The sequence below is a fragment of the Mauremys reevesii genome, linkage group 12 (genome assembly GCF_016161935.1).
Source record: "Mauremys reevesii isolate NIE-2019 linkage group 12, ASM1616193v1, whole genome shotgun sequence".
In the NCBI taxonomy this organism is placed as follows: Eukaryota; Metazoa; Chordata; order Testudines; family Geoemydidae; genus Mauremys; species Mauremys reevesii.
This window is the reverse complement of record NC_052634.1, coordinates 27,735,440-27,756,704: the sequence shown is the minus strand read 5'-3', so window position 1 is coordinate 27,756,704 and position 21,265 is coordinate 27,735,440. Positions and strand designations below refer to the sequence as shown.

General features: G+C 54.2%; 1 protein-coding gene and 6 non-coding genes across 7 annotated transcripts in view; 2 read left to right on the top strand and 5 right to left on the bottom strand.

Annotated features, from left to right (window-relative positions):
* Window positions 1-21,265, bottom strand: part of LOC120375373 (zinc finger protein 850-like) — a 477,476-nt gene that overhangs the window by 188,392 nt on the left and 267,819 nt on the right. The gene's annotated exons all lie outside the window — the stretch shown is intronic.
* Window positions 9,970-10,162, bottom strand: LOC120376513. Its single transcript, XR_005587376.1, has one exon. It is a non-coding gene; the product is annotated as a U2 spliceosomal RNA (small nuclear RNA).
* Window positions 12,470-12,656, bottom strand: LOC120376439. Its single transcript, XR_005587317.1, has one exon. It is a non-coding gene; the product is annotated as a U2 spliceosomal RNA (small nuclear RNA).
* Window positions 13,358-13,542, bottom strand: LOC120376401. Its single transcript, XR_005587282.1, has one exon. It is a non-coding gene; the product is annotated as a U2 spliceosomal RNA (small nuclear RNA).
* LOC120376246 lies at window positions 15,131-15,294 on the top strand. Its single transcript, XR_005587150.1, has one exon. It is a non-coding gene; the product is annotated as a U1 spliceosomal RNA (small nuclear RNA).
* LOC120376001 lies at window positions 17,234-17,349 on the bottom strand. Its single transcript, XR_005586928.1, has one exon. It is a non-coding gene; the product is annotated as a U5 spliceosomal RNA (small nuclear RNA).
* Window positions 21,034-21,197, top strand: LOC120376221. The gene has a single exon (XR_005587126.1). It is a non-coding gene; the product is annotated as a U1 spliceosomal RNA (small nuclear RNA).

Here is a 21,265-nt window from a genome sequence, read left to right as displayed (position 1 = left end):
AGTGACCGGCAATGTGGCCAGATAGTGGAGGGAGAAAGGGGCTTTCCCCCCAGGAGGTGAGAGGTGAACTCTGGGTTTTCATTGACCCAGGACAGCAGCTGTCGGTGAGGTGCAGTGAAGGGAGGGGCACATCCACAGAGCTTCTGGGGTCTTGATTTAAGAGCCCGAGGCCAAAGGCCACTGCCCAGTGCACTGTGGGTGGGTGTTTTGCTCATAGTGTTGTGTTATGAATCCTGATTGTGGTGTTTTCCCAAGTTAATACAAGGTGATTTTCCTCCTTTTTATTAAAGTTTCTTTTCTGCACTCAGTGGTTGTGAGTGGGGAAAGTATGGCCTCTTAGAGGCACCCAGTGGCCAGGGTTAGTTTCCCCAGGTTACTGGGTGGGGGCTTAGGCACATTGTGTGTTGTATTGTTGAAGAGGAGCCCCAAGCACCCAAACAGGGAATTGTAACTTCAACCTTCAGAGTAAGAGCCAGAGGTGCTGCCAGCTGAGCTAGCCAGGCCGCCTAAACGTATTAACCCCTTTCACCGCAAGAGCAAACACCGGGTACTTCTGTGCTTCTCAGCAGCTGGGAAAAAGCCTCTTGGTGGAAATAACTCCTGCCCCACTGCCAAAAGGAGCCCCTTGAGTGGGAACGGTCAGAGGCCCCACTCGGGGGCTGGCCCTGCTTTCCAACCACCTTGTGATGCTGGCCGCAGAACGAATGCTGGTCTGTGAGTGGCCTTCACTGGGGGGTTGGCATGGCAGGGAGCAGGTTGGCCGGGTGTCTTTGTGGCTGTCTGCTGGCCGCGCATAGGCATGCTCCTGCCTTCCTCTTGCCCTGCCCTTGGTTGATCTGTGGCTTTTAAGCCTTCCCTTGGAGCTGTCAGCACCAGCTGCCTCTGCTGCAGGTGACCAGAGGAGGAGAGGTGTGCTGGGCTCCAGCCTGGGACTCTTCCTCCCTCCTGCCTAGACCTGACTATGAAGCCTGGCCCTGGAACTCCTTCCTTTAAATGCCATGTGGGCAAGAGGAAAAGTGTGGCAGCTGCAGGGACCAAAGTTGAGGACTTCAGGTGAAGCAGTGAGAAACAACCATATGGTCAAATCACAGGACTCTCTAGCCAGACTGTTAAGTTCTAGGACCCCAACCTATAGCCGCCAGCCCATTGAACCAGCCAGACCAAATACCTATCTCCAGTGGCCATCAGTCACCCAGCAGGAGGGAAAAAATTCACTCTAGTTCACCCTGAGAGAGGGTAGCCAAGCACATTGAGCTCCAGGGCTTTGCAGCAAGCTAACATATCTCCAGCAGGTCCTACTGAGATTTGAACTCAGATTCCAGGATTCAGAGTCCTGAGTGCTGCCCATTACACCATGGGACCAGCTGCTGTTTCATTTTCTAGACCCCTGTGACTCTCAGCTGGCTGGTTTGCACTCTGCACTTATTGCTTCCCACCAGCGGCTTCCTCTCGCAGGACTCTCTCTCCTCCTCCAGCGACTGTGGTCCTGCTCTACCAGATCTCTGGGTCCTGCCCTGAGTCCCTGCATCCCCCTGCTTTGTCTCCATTCCCTGCAGGCCACAAAAATGTCAGGGGAGGCCACCCCTCCCTTCACTCAGTGCTCCCACTCATATCAGCCAGCTGCAGCCTAATCTCCTGGAACTCGGGCAACTGTCGCTTGATCCGGTCGTACAGTCACACGCTGACTGGCTCCCCTGCCTGGATGCTCTTGTGGAAATCCCACAGGCGACGCTGCAGGACTTGGCACCATTGGTTTCTTAAATGTTGTGGTGTTTGCCCGACTGCCACAACAAAGCCGCCAACTCCTCCCTCACCGACTCCCACCAATCCCCCTCTGATGCTTTTCCGTTCTGCCAACACCACCAGGCCTCCCCCCCTGCTCCTTTATCTTGCAAGCTCTGGATGTTCAGCTTCCAATATCCTCTGCCCTGGGTCAGGGAATTGAAATCCTGATCAACACCAAACAGTCTAGAGGAAGGGAGCCAGTTCCTTCATAGAACTTTCCTTTCACGCCTTAACTGGGGACCATACACACTAATATAGCCATAACCAGTGCTACAGAGCACAAAGCCAACTAGTAATGCCCTCCCTGGTTGGAGCTCCAGCACCTTCTGTACTCGCACCATGAATGTGAAGAACAAGACTCCAACCCCATCATTCTTCCCTGGCCTGGAGGACCAGAGAGATGGGCCCTTCCACCAATCACCCTCTGCCCATCAAGCTACCCTAGACTTGTTAATGTGCATTTCCTGAACACCCACCATGTCCAAGCCCAGCTGCTCCAAGGCAATGAACATCAAGTGCCTCCTCCTGGGCCCCCAAATCCCTTCCACCTTCCAAATGGCCATTTTCACAGATGCCCCTTCCAGGGCACTGCCCTTGCTCAGCTGCACAGAGGACTTTTCATCCCCAATCCCTGCCCAGCACCATCTCTGGCACTATTCCTGAGGGCCACCCTGCCTCACTTTCTTCCTGCCACCTTGGGTCCACCAATAACTCATGTAGGAGAGACAGCTCCCATCCCTCATTGGAAAAGGTGAGGCCAGCAGCACACAGTTTTTTTTCCTATTGCAGAGCCCAAGCTCAGAGACTCACCTTGGAGTGCAGGCACCCCTGTGCTCCCAGAAGACAAACCACCATTGTACAAAAAGGGATGAAAGGACCTGCTGAAGTCTGGGATTGAACAAACAACCCTTAGATCTTCAGCCCAATACGCTCCCAACTGAGCTACTTTGGCAGCTATGTAGGAGCATTTTGGCCTGTTGCTTCTCTTTCCGGGAGTTTTTTGCAGCAGTTGCACACAAAAAGGACGTCATTGTGAGTGGCCCATGAAGACAAGACTCACTTTTGCCTGCCTTGCTCAGCTTGACTTGATTTGCTGCCTCACCCAGTTCCTGCCCTAGTGCCCGGGTTGACCTGGTGGTGGAAGGGGACTGGGGGCCAGTGGCACAGGGAGGAAGTTGAGCTGGACCCAGAGCTAGACTACACCCTGGCAGCAAGAGTCTGGCCACCACTTGCCGCCCCACCCTATTGTCCTGGCTTCCCCCACTGGGCGTCATTTCGGGAGGGAAGTGGAGCTTCTGCCTCCCTTCCCCAATTTTCACACCGCAGAGGAGTGCGAACAGGAAAACGAATGGCTGCTCCACACCCCCACCGGAGGAACCTGACGCCCTTAGCTGTGGGGAGTAAGAAGTGGCTGTTGGCTGACAGGGCCTGTCCCCGAGGAGCTGGAACAGCAGCTGCCGCCTCCCCCTCGGCTCCAGGCTGTGAGAAATGCTCATTGCCTGGCTGCATCGGCGGATGCTGCTCCGTGCTCTGGAGAGCGTCTGTATTGCTCTGTCAAGCCCCCGTCTTCACTGAGCCAGTCTGGTAAGGTCCCAAGTGCCCCCTCCGGCCTGGCAGCTGAGAGTCTGTGCAGACATCAGCCCCCCTGCCAGCCCCACAGGCAGCAGCAGCACCAGCCCCCCAGCACCACAGGGGCACTCAATGCACTTCCTGTGGGGAAATGGCTCCCATGGAGTCGCTGACTTGGCTCCTTTTGCACTCTAGAGAGAGGAGCAGAACCAGGGCTATGGCTGATCTATAGGGCACCAGGTGAGTAGCAGACGGATCAGGTGCTTAGAGTTTGCCGGACCCCTCGGGGACACAGTGTGAGGTGGTGTCCCAGGGATCTCTATGAAAGGAGCAGAACAAGATTTACTTGGGGTGGGAAGAGAATTGAGAGTGTCTCAGGGGGTTGTACAGAGGTATTGTCCCGGTGAGAGACTGGCTAAAACATAGGCCTCGTTGTGAGCAAGATTCCAACCTGCGCAGGGGAACCCTATTGGATTTTGACTCCAACGCCTTAATCACTCAGCCATCAGCACAGTAATGCCCTAATGCCAGAGAATCACAATGCCCAGGTGTGAAGTCATCTGAACTACAGAATTCCCACAGCAAACCTGGCTCCCAAAGCACAGGGGGGATTTGGGGTTCATTCTCTTTGCTTAGCCATGTGCGGTCGCACAGCAGGATGCGGCTGGTGGGACAGGGATACTGAATGCTCAAGGGTCAGACCTAGGAAGGTTGAAGCTTCATAAGCTTCTTGCCCTGCAGACAGCCTGCTCAGAGAAAGGAAACTCCCGCAGAATCCGGACTGGCTGTGTATCGCGCACTTCCACCGCATTGCCCAGCGCCCCAGCGACAAGCCAGAGCTGTGGTCTGGGAGTGAGAGGCACAGGCAGAGCGCTGACTGGTAGCTCAGGGCTGGGATAGCAGGGGCTGCGGGCAGGGAGTCAGGGGCACCGGCAGAGCATTTAATTGAACCGATTTAAATCTCAGGTTTGATCATTCCTGGGACTGGACCTGGCTAGGACTCTCAGGCATCACTGAAGTGTTCTTGAAATCAGGTTCCAGCTTTGTCTGGCCCCCTCCTTTTCTGAGCTGGGCTGCAGCCCCTGACGCAGCCGCCCGTCCGCCTGCCGCGGACAGCGGGCCCAGCAGAGGCCCCAGCAGGGACCAGGCAGCACTTCGGCAAGGGCCCCTGGTGGGGCTGTCAGCCAGGCTCTCAGCGCCGAAGAGCCCGGGCTGGCCAGGGGAGTGCACCGGGCCAGGCAGGCAGGCAGCGGGAGGGGCCTGACTGGAGGGCCAGAGGCACGTGAGCATGTGTGCGAGCAGAGCATTGTGGGAGAGGAAGCAGGGGTAATCAAGTGTATTTTCCTGTTTAGTTTGCATCAAGGACAGAGTAACTGTACCTGGCATTTGAGGCCCGAGAGCTTAACCCTCGCCTGAAAAGTACTCACCATTAAGGGGTCTGGGTTCCAAACGGCAAAAAGTTGTGGGAGATAGAAATGGATGTATGTTTTGTTCTTGCATTTGCTATTCCAGGTGTGGAAAGACAGAAGCAATTTTAAATTTTTTAGAATTGTTGTTAGTGCTGCAGTGTTAAAATCACTTGCCCTAAGCTTATGCCATGTCATCTCTTTCATGGTATATTTTGGCCCTGAGAGGTAAAAGGCTGCTCTGGGGGTAGTGTTATGGAGTGAGGTAGCAAATGTTGGTTGCAGAGATGGTGCGTCTGCCACAAAAGTTGTTCCCCCCCCTGCTCTGGTCCCAGAGTCCAGGATTTGCAGAAACCCACCCACTAACCTGTAACTAACAATCTCGCTCTGCTAACACTTCCAGCAAAACAGGCCAAAGAAAGTGTATGCGAGCACTGTACCACAGCCCCGGTGCTCTTTTCGGTTCATTCCCACAGAACTTTCGCTCCATAACAGTCCAGTTCCTTGCTGTTGCTTGGCTAACCACTGCATACATGTGCTATACCGAACCCTGAGCTGATTCCTGACTTTTGTGCTCAATACAGCCTTACTTGTCTGTGTCTCTGTGATGCAAGGGGTCAGCGCGTTGGGCTGTTAATTAAAATGATGGTGGTTTGAGCCCACCCACGGACGGAGCTAAGCCTGTGCTACTTCTTTGATTTCCCCGAGGCCTGTGGGGGGAGCCTCAAAGGTCCCATTTTGCTGCCTCTTGGCCTCAGTGCTTTCAGCTGGTGGTCCAAAGAGCAGGCTGGATGCCATTCAGAAACCCATCTGCCAGCAGCCGTGCCGGAGGCTCAGGCTTAATCCTCAAAGCCGAGCACAAAAACTTTCAGCCGGGAACATTTCGCTCCCTTCCCGCCTCCGCCCAAGTGGCAAGGGAGAAGCGGAGGAGACAGGCCGGCTCAAAGACACCTCCCTCCCACTTCCCTGTACGCTGTGCAAAGCTCTTGGCCTGCCTCATGCCTCGTCAGGAAAGCACGGCCATGCGGCCCAAGCCTGAGTCACGTCTGCGGCCTGGCCCGCCCCGCCCCGGCTGACAGCGCGCAGAGCCACGCGAGTCAATGGCAGGTCGAGTCGGGAGCCTCGGCTCTTTCCCCTGACAGCCACACACACAGCGCTGCCCAGCGCCCCCAGAGCCTCCCTCGTGTTCTCCCGCAGCAGCCGCCTGCCGGGGTGGTGGGAAAAGGGGAAAAACGGGGAAAAAAGGGGAAAACTTGCGGCAGAGCCCCTCCGACAGCGGTAGCTGGGGCGTGGGGCAGGGATCCCCTGGCAGCTCCGGCCAGAGCACGTAGCGGGGCTCCCCAGACCGCACAGGCGGCTGGGGCCTGGGGCAGGGATCCCCCGGCAGCTCAGCCGTTAGCGGCTGGAGCACGTGGCCATGCACCTCAGGCTGCCGGAGCGAAGCCGACAGCCGGGACGCGGGGCAGGAGTCCCCTAGAGCCCCGGGCAGCGGCAGCCGGGGCGTGGAGCTGGGATCCCCCAGCGGCTCGGGCAGCGGCTGCCGGGGCAGGGGACAGGAGTCTCCTGGCAGCCCAAGCGGCGGCGGCAGCCGGGGCGCGGGGCTGGGATCCCCGGGCGGCTCAGGCAGCGGCCGCCGAGGGATGGGGCTGGGATCCCCGGGCGGCTCAGGCAGCGGCCGCCGGGGTATGGGGCTGGGATCCCTGGGCAGCGGCGGCGGAGGCACGCCAAGGGGCTCCCCGGGCCAATCAGGCGGCGGCAGCCGGGGTGCGGGGCCGGGATCTCCCGGCAGCTCAGGCAGTGGCCGCCGGGGCAGGGCACAGGAGTCCCTGGGCAGTCCACGCAGCGGTGGCATGCGGGACGTGGGGCTGGGAACCCCCGGCAGCTCGGGCAGCGGTCGCCGGGCGTGGGGCCGATCCCGGGCGGCTCCGGCAGCGGCCGCCGGGCGTGGGGCTGGGATCCCGGGCGGCTCCGGCAGTGGCGGCCGAGATCCCCGGCAGCCGCGCGGAGGCACCCTGGGGCCGCCGGGCGATCAGGCGGCGGCCGCCGGGCGTGGGCTGGGATCCCGGGCGGCTCTGGCAGCGGCCGCCGGGCGTGGGGCTGGGATCCCGGGCGGCTCCGGTAGCGGCCGCCGGGCTGGGGCTGGGATCTCGGGCGGCTCGGCAGCGGCCGGCGGATATCCCCGGGCAGCCGCGGCGGAGGCACGCTGAGGGGCTGCCCGGGGCGATCAGGCGGCGGCAGCCGGGGCGTGGGGCTGAGATCCCAGGGCAGCGGCAGCGGAGGCACGCCGAGGGGCTCCCCGGGCCGATCGGGCAGCCGCCGGGGCGCGGGGCAGGAGTCCCCCAGGGGATCGGGAGCAGCGATCTGGCCGCGCGGCAGCCGGGGCGTGGGGCTGGGATCCCCGGGCAGCAGCAGCTGGGACACGTGGCGGGGCTTGCAGCAGGGACTCTTCCGCGTCTCTGGCAGTGGCCGGAGCACGCGGTGGGGCTCCTCAGGCAACCCCTGCAGCAGCAGCGCAGTGCAGGCAGCTCCTGGGAGGGGGGCTGTGGGGGGGTCCCCCAGCAGGGGCCGGGGCTGGGGTGCAGTGGGGCACTTACCCATGAGGAGTAGCGGTTGGTCCGTGGGCGTCTCCTCCGGCAGTTGAGGCGGGCGGGAATGGGCTCCAGCTGGTGTTAGAGATGGTGAGGCTGTAGGTTCCTCCAGATGGCGCTCTGCAGTGGGGTGGGCTCCTTGCAGCTGCCGGTCGTCAGGGATGCTTCCTTTCAGCTGCTGGTCCTCAGGAACAGGCTTCTCAGGCTGTGGTTGCTGATGAGCAGATGGGAGTTTATCTGGCGGCAAGCAGATAGCGGTGCTGTCCACTGGTGGCTGGGGAGCATGGCGCCTGCTCCACCACGTGGCGGGGTCTCGCTCCATCGGTTTTGGGATACGGGAGCTCCTTCCGACAGCACCTCGGTCCTCGGACTTCCTGGCTCGGCATGTTCCTGGAATCCTAGGGGCTACTATAGCTGGGAGCCTGTGCAGGGCAGCAGAATGCTTCTGAACAGGGCTTGGTTCCCCGGGCTGTAGTGCAGGGGCCACAGGGTCTGTCCCTTGAGACATAGTCAGGTCCCCTCAGTATGAAATCTCATATTAAAAGAGATTAAACTGATAAGAACAGATTTAAATTTTATTAGAGAATGTTTATAATAAACGATACAAAGTGTTTGATGTGTCAGTTATTGTGTCATTGGGGGTTACATACAGATTGTGGGGGGATGTTAACGTTTTGGTGTTAGGCAGCACATACATATACATAGTCTGTCATGTCCCCAATGCGGGGTATACGGTGGGTCAGTTCAAGGTACAGGCAAGTAAACGGTGAGGGTACATCACTCATACAAACAGGTTACAGATAGTTATGGGCACGAATAAGCAGGCTGAGTAATGGGGTTGGGACGACCCTCATATGGTGGAGTACAGTTTGGTGGGTTCGGGGCTTAGGGGATAGAGTCCGACGGGGGGGTCCAGGGGTCTCGTCCCCCCATCGTGTGCACAGAGTCACGCCCGCTCATTCCTGATATTGGCGGTGGCCGGTGATGTGCTCTGTGTAAATGTCTCTGGACCAGCGAATAGTGTCCGAGACCATTAAGCGTCTCATGAGCTGTGCGTAACGACGGCCCACCCCACAGGTCCGAAGCACACGTTCGTTGCAAGGGTCCCAGGCGCCCAGGGCCCCCACAATCAGGGCCTCGGTGCAGACCTCGTAGCCCTTTGACCGCAAGGTGTCCGCCAAGGGGGCGTATTTCTCAAGCTTGCGGGATCGGGCCTCGCGGAAGGCCGGGGTCCTGTTTTCGAACGGGATCGTCACGTCGACGAGGATGATCTTTTTCCGATCCTCGTCCGTGACGACGATGTCCGGGCGCAGCGTGCTGTCGGTGCCAGGAATGGCGCGGTTGACGGCGATCTTTCCCAGGTGCGGGGCGATGGCCTTCACCAGGCGGTCCTGGACGGCGTTGTGGCGCAGCTGCCAGGCTCTGGCATGGGGCTTGCAGCTGCATAGGACGTGCGGCAAGGTCTCCATGGCGTAGCCACACTTCCGGCAGCGTTTGTCCCGGTTCCCGTGGCGGACGGCTCCGTTGAGAGGGACGCAGTTCAGCCGGGCGCGGTGTATGAACCGCCAGTCGGCGAATCGGGTGAAGCTGCCTGCGGGGAGGAAGTGGTTGCTGGAGTCCCACTTGCTGGTCACCTCGAAGGCCTTGCCCTGGTCAGGTTTTTTCTTCAGGGTGTCCACGTAGAGCGCGTGGACGGCGGCCTTCAGGGTCTTCTCCAGCATGCCTCTGGCTCCAGGGCTGACGATGGTGTTGTCTTCCGTCCCGATCCGCGGTACCAGAACTCCTGGCTCTCGCCGATCTTCGCTCCATACCCAGCTTGATCTTAGCTCAAAGAGCCGAGAAGTGATGCTCGGGCTTTGCGGCACGCGCACACCCCCTGCCCCCACCGCTTTCTACCTCGCCGGGGCGAGCACTCAGCCACGCAACGAACACCGTAGCGAGGTAACTCTAAGTGAGGCTCACTTCCCTAAAATGACTCCAGTGGAAGAATTCAAAGCAAGAACCCTTAACACACAATTCTGTTAAAAAAAAAAAAAGAAAGAAAAAAAGAGACAGTTCCCTGTACGCTCCTCCTTTCCACAAAAACCCACCCACTGACCTGCTGCCCCGAGGCCGCTCATACCCCCGCCACTCGTTTTTTCTTTAATTATTGTCCTTGAGTCACGCTAGGAATGTGACTCAAAGGGCCACAACCTTCCTCCTCTTCTGCTCCTATGAAGTAGCCCTCGTCTGGGCAAAACATTTATAGAGACTGTTTCCTAGGTTAAGAGGGTGGCATTTTCCCAATGGGAAAAGGGATGGAAATTTTCTCTTCTGTGGGGAGACGAGGGAAAGAACGAGCCAAACCATGCCATTAATTCTGGAAGGTATACTAAAGAGAGCAGTTTAAGAACCTACACAGAATAGACTAAGAAAGCAGCTGTTTAACTGACCTACAAACAACGACAAAGTAAAATCTGCAAGAGCAGCCTTTCAGCTCAGAGGCTTAATCATAAGATGTAACTAATAACTGATGAAAGAGTCACAGATGACTCGAAACCATACTCTTAGTACAAACCAAATGGTAACACAGACAACACGACTTTTCTTCGCTGCTCTTCAACCACGATATTCTCCCCATAGGGAGGCCCACCGTTCCTGGAGGTTCAGTGCCGCAATAACGGGGCGCTGTGTGCAGTGGATGGAGGAAGCTGCTATTCCGTCTCCTATTCCAAAAAATCAGTGTAATAGCTAGTCCTGAGATAGAGGAAGTATCAGTTATTAAAGTGATAAGAACAGATTTAAAACTGTGATTCCAGCGAATGTTAAAATGATCTAAACTACAGGTTAATAAAAGTATTTCTAGTCCTCTGCACAGAATGCTTAAATTATCCCCAAATCGCAAGTTTGGGTTTAAAAAGTCATAAAAGGCACATCATCCAGTATCTGACACTTGGTGAAATCTCAGTCTAGAACGTACAACCATTTTGGGGGTTGTGCCCTGCTTCTCAACAGTCTGCCCTGAGGTTGCCACTCACAGTCACGAGCTACTCCAGACGGCTCAAGCCCCTCCCTCTCATGGATCAGTAACTGGTTAGCAGATAGGAAAGAAAGGGTAGGAATCAAGAGTCAGTTTTTACAACTGAAAGGGGTAAATAGCAGGCTTCCAAAGTATGAGACGAGACTACAGACATTAGGGCTTGTCAGCTTAGACAAGAGATGACTAAGATCCCTATAAGATACAGCACCGGTTCTCAACCAGGCGTCTGCCAAAGGAAACCTGGGCTCGACCCACCTCCGCGGGCCACCAAGCCTGCCTGCCTGGCTTGCAGCAGGGGAGGGGCACAACAAAAAATTGCAGCATCACTGCAGAACACAAGAGAGAGCTGTCCCCCTGCCATCATCGGTAAGGGTTGCCTCCCAGCCACAAACAGGCAGCAGCTAGTCAAGGAAACACACACCACCGCTCTGTTCAAGGTGCAAAAGTCCGACCCCCATTCTGCTTTCTTCCCACGACATGAAATAACAATCTCACAAAACTGGGGCGGAAACGCATAACGGTTACTCTCCAGGAAAAGCTGTGCTTGTGCTTTTCGGGAGCGGGGAAGCAGAGGGAGACAAAAGATTTATACCATCTGAAGAGAAACCAGAGCAACCTGCAGAGGCACTGCCAGGGGAAAGGCGCCTTCCGCTCAACTCGGAGTAACTACACCGACAGCCCCACTAAACCTCTCCCTTTTAGAGGAAATTTAATTGAACCGATTTAAATGCCAAATTGGCTCATGGGAACCGGGGACATTGGGAGCAAAACCAGCCCCTTGAGCAGCGACTCGCTTCGCTGCACGCAGTGCACCGTGGGTATGGAAATGAGAGTTCCCCGCCGGCCTCCAGCGCTCAAAGGAGTCTTTTCTCAGGGCTGCGTTCCCCAGCTGGGCGGAGATTGGGATGCGGGGGAGGGGGAAAGCTGCTCTCCTGAGACAGTCCCGCTGACGCCCAGGCGCATGGCGGAGGGAGCCGGGCGGGAAGCCAGAGGGCAATCGGGCCCCGCTGGGTTAGCAGGCTTAAAACCCAGGAGCAGACGCACACACCTTGCAAAGGGGCAGGAGCCGGGATCGCGAGCAAGTGTCAACGTAGGGGGGAGGGGTAGCTCGGGGGCTTGAGCATTAGCCTGCTAAACCCAGGGTTGCAAGCTCAACCCCAGAGGGGGGCCCTTTAGTGGGGGATCGGTCCTGCAGTGAGCAGCGGGTTGAACCTCCTGGTAGCCTCTGGTTTTACTAAGATGATGGGTTTTTTTTTTCATTTGTTTGTTTGTTTGTTTTTAAAAGTGTAGGCCACAGAGTTTAGGCGTAGAAGTTTCTGGTGGTCAGGGAATAACGTACAGATTGTCGAGGGGGTGCAAAATTCAGTTTAAGATCAGGTGGCGTAAGGAATACATCATCTGCCATAGCCCCGATTGGGAGTAAAAGGTTAACGGGTCAACGTACAGACACTGAGATAGGAGGGTAGGTTGTTCATATGACGGCTATGTTCAGGTGTGGAGTATAACGAGTGGATACGATGATGGGGCTGGGTTGACCCTCATTTGGTGAGATTTAACGTTCAGTGAGTTTACGGTTCGAGTTCATACGGTCCAACGGACAACGTCTCTCGGTCATTGAGATTGTATCTGCCAGCCGGGGTGCGACCCGGCATTGTACCTGCTGCTTGGTCTGCCTCTGCTACAAAGTAGCTTACCTGAGATCCTCGGGGTTCGGTGAGCTGCAGCTAACCTGACCTGATGCACGGGAGCAGCTTTAAACAGCGCCGTCTCTGCCTGTGCGTTCAAACAAAACAACCAACCAACCAACCATCTCCCCAACAGCCCGGAAAGCCTTCATCCCTCATACTAACGGTTGAAAAGACTCGCCGCAGAAAAAAAGGATCCCAGCTCCTTAAACAATCCTCTAGCAAGACAAAGAACCTCACATATCTATCGACAGCCTCACAAAACATTAGACCCCAAGAAAACATAACAATATTTTATTGTAAAGAAGACAAGGGTTTCCAATCTGTTTTCAACAACTCGAACAAATATGCTCTAAAGGGGCATCATTACAGTAAAATTCTTTCTGCTTTTCTAACCAGAAGATTCTCCCCAGAAGGAGAGGCACCACCGGTCCTGGAGGCACTGCAATACCAGGTCAATGCATGGGGTGGACAGAGCAAGCTCCTATTCCAGCCCCCTGTTTCAAAAATCAGTTTAATATACAGTCCTCAAATAAAGGACATATCAGATGTTCAACTGATAAGAACAGATTTAAAGTTTATTAGAGAATATTTGAAAATGAATGATACAAAGTGTTTGAAGCGTCAGTTATCGTGTCATTGGTGGTAACATACAGGTTGTGGGGGGATATTAGCGTTTTGGTATTGGACAGCATAGATTTAAATGTTTATTAGAAAATGTTTAAGAATAGATGATACAGAGAGTTTGTAACATCAGTTATTGGTCATCAGGGGTGACATACAGAGTATAGGGGGATGCTAGTACTTTGGTATTGGACAGCACATAACTTATACAGTGTGCAATGTCCCCAATGTGGGGTATACTGTGGGCGAGTTCAAGATACAGTCAGCAAGCAGTGAGGGTACATCACGCATACAACAGTTAAAGACAGTCACAGGTATAAATAAGCAAGCCAGGTAATGGGGATAGAATGACCCACACATGGCAAAGTTAAGGTCTGTCGCACTCGACCTGAGCTCAAATAAAGGACCTACCAGATACAACTTAGATAATGTTTCTTCAAGGTTCCCAAGACACAGACCAGGTTTTCATCTCGAGGCCAAAAGACCAATAATATCAAGACAATTGATCACGGCCTTGGATAGGCCAAGAGACTACTCACCCCATTTGAGCTCAAAGAGCCGAAACTGATAAGCACAGACACTATGCTTTTGATCTTAGCTCCAAGGAGCCGAGAAGCACAGAGCTTTACAGAGCATAAAGAATTTTGATCTGTTTTTTTTAAACCAGTATGTTCTCCCTGGGGGAGGTGCACCGTGCCCAGAAGTACTGCAATACCAGGCTGATGCGTGGAGCGGATGGAGCAAGCTCCTATTCCAACTCCCTGTTCCAAAAATCAATTTAATATACAGTCCTCAAATAAAGGACATATCAGATATTAAACTGATAAGAACAGATTTAAATTTTATTAGAGAATATTTAAAATAAACGATACAAAGTGTTTGATGTGTCAGCTATTGTGTCATTGGGGGTTACATACAGATTGTGGGGGGATGTTGACGTTTTGGTGTTAGACAGCACATACATATACATAGTCTGTCATGTCCCCAATGCGGGGTATACGGTGGTTCAGTTCAAGGTACAGTAAGTAAACGGTGAGGGTACATCACTCATACAAACAGGTTACAGATAGTCATGGGCACGAATTCTGTACACGAATTCTGTAAGGGGCCCACACTTTCCTTGACTTTCTTCTTGTTGCTAACATCCCTGAAGAAACCCTTCTTGTTGTTACTCTTAACATCTCTTGCTAGCTGCAACTCCAAGCGTGAGTTGCCCTTCCTGATTTCACTCCTGCGTGCCTGAGCAATATTTTTATACTCCTCCCTGGTCATTTGTCCAATCTTCCACTTCTTCAAACGGCGCTGCCTGCCAATGCACTCAGCCTCACTTGGCAGGTAACAAAAGGGATCGAGTGGTCGTCCAGTTTCTGGAGAGTGGCTGACAACACCCGACCTTCTGCCCTGAGGAGAAACTGACGTGAGACAAGGCAGGGGAGGTCATTCTTGTATTGGACCAACTTCCGGTGGGGAGAGAGCGAGAGAGAAGCGAAATGCAAGCTGCACTCTTTCCCTAGCAGCAGGTGGGCCACGTCGTCTCTCCGATGGCCTGGCTTCCCGGGACGGGACCCGCTACAACTTAGATAATTTTTTACCTCAAGGTTCACAAGACACAGACAAGGTTTTCATCTTGAGGCCAAAAGACCAAAAACATCAAGACACTTGATCACGGCTTTGGATAGGCAAGATTTAAGTGTTTATTAGAAAATATTTGAAAATGAATGATACAGAGAGTTGAAACGTCAGATATTGGTCATCGGGGGTGACATACAGAGTATAGAGCAATTTTAGTTTTAAAAGTTTATTAGAAAATGTTTAAGAATAGATAATACAGAGAGTTTGTAACATCAGTTATTGGTCATCAAGGGTGACATACAGAGTATAGGGGGATGCTAGTACTTTGGTATTGGACAGCACATAACTTATACAGTGTGCAATGTCCCCAATGTGGGGTATACTGTGGGTGAGTTCAAGATACCTTCAGCAAGCAGTGAGGGTACATCATGCATACAACAGTTAAAGACAGTCATACGTATAAATAAGCAAGCCAGGTAATGGGGATAGAATGACCCTCACATGGCAAAGTTAAGGTCTGTCGCACTCGATCTGAGCACTACACCCCATCTGAGCTCAAAGAGCTGAGCACGCAAGAGCGGCGGCCCGGGTGGGTAGGGGGAGGGGCCCGAGCGGAGGGGCGGAGCCGCGTGAGCAGGTATGCAGATCTGTGTGCGAGCAGAGCATCGTGGGAGCGGACGCAGGCTGCCAGGCAGGGCCTGACTTTGGCACCGGGAGCTCGGGGTGGGGAAGGGACGGTCTCCAGGGGCCGCGTCGGGGCAGCTGTCGGCAGTGGGGGCCGGTGTGGGCTAGGCCGGCGGTGGGGGGGGGCGCGGCGGTCCGCCCCGTGTATTATAAGTGTGGGGCGAGCAAGGGCGGGCGGCGGCCAGGAAGCAGGCACTCATACTTACCTGGCAGGGGAGATGCCATGATCATGAAGGTGGTTTTCCCAGGGTGAGGCTCATCCGTTGCACTGCAGGGGTGCTGACTCCTGCGATTTCCCCAAATGTGGGAAACTCAACTGCATAATTTGTGGTAGTGGGGGACTGCGTTCACGCTCTCCCCTGATGATTGGTTTGAACAACAGAAAACTGACAGTGAGCTGTTTAGGCTTAGTGTACTTCAAAGCAGATTCTCAGGAAAGCAGTTATTATTCTGGGTCTTTGGGAGTGCTCTTTTCCACAGGCCCTGTTCTTCTAGGTATCTTTGTCACACATTCCTCCTTGTAAGCAAAGCTCACCTCTGAAACTTTACTTGGGTCTCTCTGTGTTCTTGGCTTTCCCTGGTCTTTTACAGCTGATCTGCTCTCTAGTCTGCTTTTGGGGGGCTTGGACCGGTGCCTTCCTTGGCTCTAAGGGGAGCTGCCTGCCTGCCTGCCTGCTCTGCTTCTTTCCCTGCTTGTAGCTTCTTGCCCGGCCCTTCTTCTCGGGCTCTTCCTCCTTTGACGGGAGGACGGCCTGTCCAAAACGCCTGTCCCACCTGGTCTCCTCGTCCAACAGGCAGCCTCGCCCTCTGCCCTGGGGCGGCTTTGGCTTTCGCTGTCTGTTCCTGTCTCTTGGTGGCCACCCTGTCTGTGCTACGGAGACTAGGCTGTCACAACCCCGTGCTGGAGGAGGGCTTTCCGTCACTTGAGGCCCACCCACCGCCTCCCCGAATGCCCTTTAGCTACGCTGCGGGTTAGGGTGGCGTGGCCGTGTCGCCCAGGAGCGGGTTTTCCCTTTTGCACACCTCTGACGGACGGAGCTGTTTTGACTTAACTGTTCAGCACGCACCGACCCTCGGGCCTGGGCTGCACGGGGAACGTAAATCGGCGCGGCTACATCAGTCCGCGCCTTGGTCGGAAGAATTCTTCCGTCGACCTAGCTCCCGCCTTTCGGGGAGGTGGATGGCCGGCACCAACGAGGAAAACCCTCTCCAGGACCCTTCTCCAGGAACAGTGCCCTTCCGTTTGGGGAGATTATGCTGCTTTAAAAAAGAGAAATTGTTTAACTGCCTTTCTCTGAGACAAGGTTGACTTTGTATTGCTTCCCTCGTGGCTCCTTATAGCAGTTGTGTTCTGAAATCTTTAGGGTTTGACTTCATTTATGATGAAATCTTGCTGTAACTTTATTCTAATTTTCAATGAGTAACTAGACCTGAGCTGTTTGGTGTGTTAGTGGAGGATTGTTTAAAAACCTGGGATTCCACTTTCGGCTGCCTTTCCATTACATTTCCTCTGAAAGCCCACCGAAAGCCTCCACTTCCCACATAACTCTCTCAAACCTGCAGTCATCAGGCATACAGAAGATGCTTACAGTTTCACTCCATACGAGTCCAGTTCCTTGCTGTTTCCTGTCTAACCACTGCACACATATGGTATCCCCTCCCTACCCGGAGCTGCTTCCTGGCTTTTGCGCTCAGGACAGTAAAACGAGAATGGAGAGGTAAGCTGTGCAGGGAACTCTTCCTCAGCTCGCACTCCACCCCCCAAGGGCCTTTCGAGGTCTTCTACGGACTTCAGGTTTCATTTGATTTCCAAGGTTTATGGGCTCATTAATTAGCCATCTCTCCTAATGCAGGGATCCTACGGGTCAGACCAAAGATGGATGGTCCAAAAGAGGTAAGAAACAGAAATAAAGGTGACAGCTAGGCGTTACATTCAGGTGAGCATCCAGAAGCTGACTGTGCCCTGGCATGTTCAACGCTGCCCAAAAGAAGGAGCTCGTCAGGTCCCTCTGCTAGCACCCAAATCTGGTGGCTAGTCGGTCTGCTGGGAAATAAGGAAAAGGAAAAGAATTAAAGGAGTCAGGCAATAACAAGGAAATGAAAAGGTTTGTTGAACGGGTCCTGTCTGATTGACCGTCTTCCCAGCTACCCGTCCAAGTTAAAGACCTAGCCCAGTATCCTGTCTGCTGACAGCAGCCAATGCCAGGTGCCCCCTACTATACTTTTTTCATACTATAGAAAAGCTTCAGCCAGTAAAACCAGCTCAGGAAGCACTCTTCTGTTTTTCTTACAGCAGGCAACAGCCTTGCCAAAGCAAAGCCTTAAAAAATTGGGTACAAACTCATCAACATTCCTCTCCACGGAAATCTTTAGTAAAAGGCGAAAGATTTATACGAACTGAAAAGAAAGCAGAGTATGTAGAGCAAGTGGCAGAGGCGCTGCCGGGGCAACCGCCTACGCTCCCAAAAGTCAGGGTGACTACTCTCCCAGCCCGCTACCCCGCTAGCTTTCAGAGGAAATGGAATTGAACCGATTGGCAGCCCGAGTTGGATCATCGAAACCGGGGACACAGGGAGCAAAACCAGCCCCTCGACCAGGGACTCGCTTCGCTGCACGCAATGCACTGTGGCTATGCAAATAAGATGCTCCGGCCGTCTCTGGCGCTCAAAGGAGTCTTTTCTCCGGGCTGCCTCTGCTCCTTCTCTGGCTGGGCGGAGATTGGGATGGGGCAGCTGCTCTCCTGAGACAGTCCCGCTGATGCCCAGGCGCATGGAGGACGGAGCCCGGACGAGAAGCTAGAGGGCACTTGGCCCACAGCTAAAACCCGGAGCAAACGCACACACTTTGCAAAGGAACAGGAGCCGGGATCTTGCACATGAGATTCTATCTGCCGGCCGGGGTGCGACCCCGTGTTGTACCTGCTGCTTGGTCTGCCTCTGCTGCAAAGTAGCTCGCCTCGCTCAGATCCTTGGGGTTCGCTGAGCTGCAGATCACCTTGATACACGGGAACAGCTTCAAATCATGGAATATCAGGGTTGGAAGGGACCTCAGGAGGTCATCTAGTCCAACCCAATCCCCAACTAAATCATCCCAGCCAGGGCTTTGTCAAGGCTGACCTTAAAAACCTCTCAGGAAGGAGATTCCACCACCTCCCTAGGGAACCCATTCCAGTGCTTCACCACCCTCCTAGTGGAAAAGGGTTTTCCTAAGATCCAACCTAAACCTTCCCCACTGCAACTTGGGACCATTGCTCCTCGTTCTGTCATCTGGTGCCACTGAGAACAGTCTAGATCCATCCTCTTTGGAACCCCCTTTCAGGTAGCTGAAAGCAGCGATCAACTCCCCCCTCATTCTTCTCTTCTGCAGACTAAACAATCCCAGTTCCCTCAGCCTCTCCTCATAAATCATGTCTTCCAGCCCCCTAATCACTTTTGTTGCCCTATGCTGGACTCTTTTCAGTTTTTCCACATCCTTCTTGCAGTGTGGGGCCCAAAACCGGACACGGTACTCCAGATGAGGCCTCACCAACGTCGAAGAGAAGGGAACGACCACTTCCCTCGATCTGCTGGCAATGCCCCTACGTATACAGTCCAAAATGCCGTTAGCCTTCTTGGCAACAAGGGCATGCTGTCGACTCCTATCCAGCTTCTCGTCCACTGTAACCCCTAGGTCCTTTTCTGCAGAACTGCTGCCTAGCCATTCGGTCCCTAGTCTGGAGCAGTGCACGGGATTCTTCCGTCCTAAGTGCAGGACTGGGCACTTGTCCTTGTTGAACCTCATCAGGTTTCTTTCGGCCCAATCCTCCAATTTGTCTAGGTCCCTCTGTAGCCTAGCCGTACCCTCCAGCGTATCGACCGCTCCTCCCAGTTTAGCGACATTTGCAAACTTGCTGAGAGTGCAGTCCACGCCATCCTCCAGATCCTTAACGAAGATATTGTACACAACCGGCCCCAGGACCGAGCCTTGGGGCACGCCGCTTGAGACCGGCTGCCAATTAGACGTGGAGCCATTGATCACTACCCGTTGAGCCCGAGGACCTAGCCAGCTTATAGTCCACCTTATAGTCCATTCATCCAGCCCAAACTTCTTGAACTTGCCGACATGATTACTGTGGAGACCGTATCAAAAACTTTGCTAAAGTCAAGGAAGAACACATCCATTGCTTTTCCCTCATCCACAGACCCAGTTCTCTCCTCACGGAAGGCAATTAGGTTAGTCAGGCGTGACTTGCCCTTGCTGAATCCATGCTGACCGCTCCTGATCACTTGCCTCTCCTCTAAGTGCTTCAGAATTGATTCCTTGAGGACCTGCTCCATGATTTTTCCAGGGACTGAGGTGAGGCTGACTGGCCTATAGTTCCCCGGATCCTCCTTCTTCCTTCCCTCTTTTAAAAATGGGCACTATATTAGCCTTTTCCCAGTCATTTGGGACCTCCCCCAATGGCCATGAATTTTCAAAGATAATGACCAGTGGCTCTGCAATCACACCCGCCAACTCCTTTAGCACCCTCGGATGCAGCGCATCCAGCCCCATGGATTTGTGCTCATCCAGCTTTTCTAAATAGTCCCGAAGCACTTCTTTCTCCACAGAGGGCTGGTCACCTCCTCTCCATGCTGTGCTGCCCAGAGCAGCAGTCTGGGAGCTGATTTTGTTCGTGAAGACAAAATCACGAAGGGAGGGTGGGGAAGCATTGAGTACATTAGCTTTTTCCACATCCTCTGTCACTAGGTCGCCTCCCTCATTCTGTAAGAGGCCCACACTTTCCTTGACTTTCTTCTTGTTGCTAACATCCCTGAAGAAACCCTTCTTGTTGTTACTCTTAACATCTCTTGCTAGCTGCAACTCCAAGCGTGAGTTGCCCTTCCTGATTTCACTCCTGCGTGCCTGAGCAATATTTTTATACTCCTCCCTGGTCATTTGTCCAATCTTCCACTTCTTCAAACGGCGCTGCCTGCCAGTGCACTCAGCCTCACTTGGCAGGTAACAAAAGGGATCGAGTGACCGTCCAGTTTCTGGAGAGTGGCTGACAACACCCGACCTTCTGCCCTGAGGAGAAACTGACGTGAGACAAGGCAGGGGAGGTCATTCTTGTATTGGACCAACTTCCGGTGGGGAGAGAGCGAGAGAGAAGCGAAATGCAAGCTGCACTCTTTCCCTAGCAGCAGGTGGGCCACGTCGTCTCTCCGATGGCCTGGCTTCCCGGGACGGGACCCGCTACAACTTAGATAATTTTTTACCTCAAGGTTCCCAAGACACAGACAAGGTTTTCATCTCGAGGCCAAAAGACCAAAAACATCAAGACACTTGATCACGGCCTTGGATAGGCCAAGATTTAAGAGTTTATTAGAAAATATTTGAAAATGAACGATACAGAGAGTTGAAACGTCAGATATTGGTCATCGGGGGTGACATACAGAGTATAGGGCAATTTTAGTTTTAAATGTTTATTAGAAAATGTTTAAGAATAGATAATACAGAGAGTTTGTAATATCAGTTACTGGTCATCAGGGGTGACATACAGAGTATAGGGGGATGGCTAAGATCAAGTGTGTTATTGGACAGCACATAACTTATACAGTGTGCAATGTCCCCAATGTGGGGTATACTGTGGGTGAGTTCAAGATACAGTCAGCAAGCAGTGAGGGTACATCACGCATACAACAGTTAAAGACAGTCATAGGTATAAATAAGCAAGCCAGGTAATGGGGATAGAATGACCCTCACATGGCAAAGTTAAGGTCTGTCGCACTCGATCTGAGCACTACAACCCATCTGAGCTGAAAGAGCTGAGCACGCAAGAGCGGCGGCCCGGGCGGGCAGGGGGAGGGGCCCGAGCGGAGGGGCGGAGCCGCGTGAGCAGGTATGCAGATCTGTGTGCGAGCAGAGCATCGTGGGAGCGGACGCAGGCTGCCAGGCAGGGCCCGACTTTGGCACCGGGAGCTCGGCGTGGGGAAGGGACGGTCTCCGGGGGCCGCGTCGGGGCAGCTGTCAGCAGTGGGGGCCGGTGTGGGCGAGGCCGGCGGTGGGGGCGCGGCGGTCCGCCCCCTGTGTTATAAGTGCGGGGCGAGCGAGGGCGGGCGGCGGCCAGGCAGCAGGAACTCATACTTACCTGGCAGGGGAGATACCGTGATCACAAAGGTGGTTTTCCCAGGGTGAGGCTCATCCATTGCACTGTGGGTGTGCTGACCCCTGCGATTTCCCCAAATGCGGGAAACTCAACTGCATAATTTGTGATAGTGTGGGACTGTGTTCGCGCTCTCCCCTGGTGATTGGTTTGAACAATAGATAACTGACAGTGGGCTGTTTAGGCTTAGTGTGCTGCAAAGCAGATTC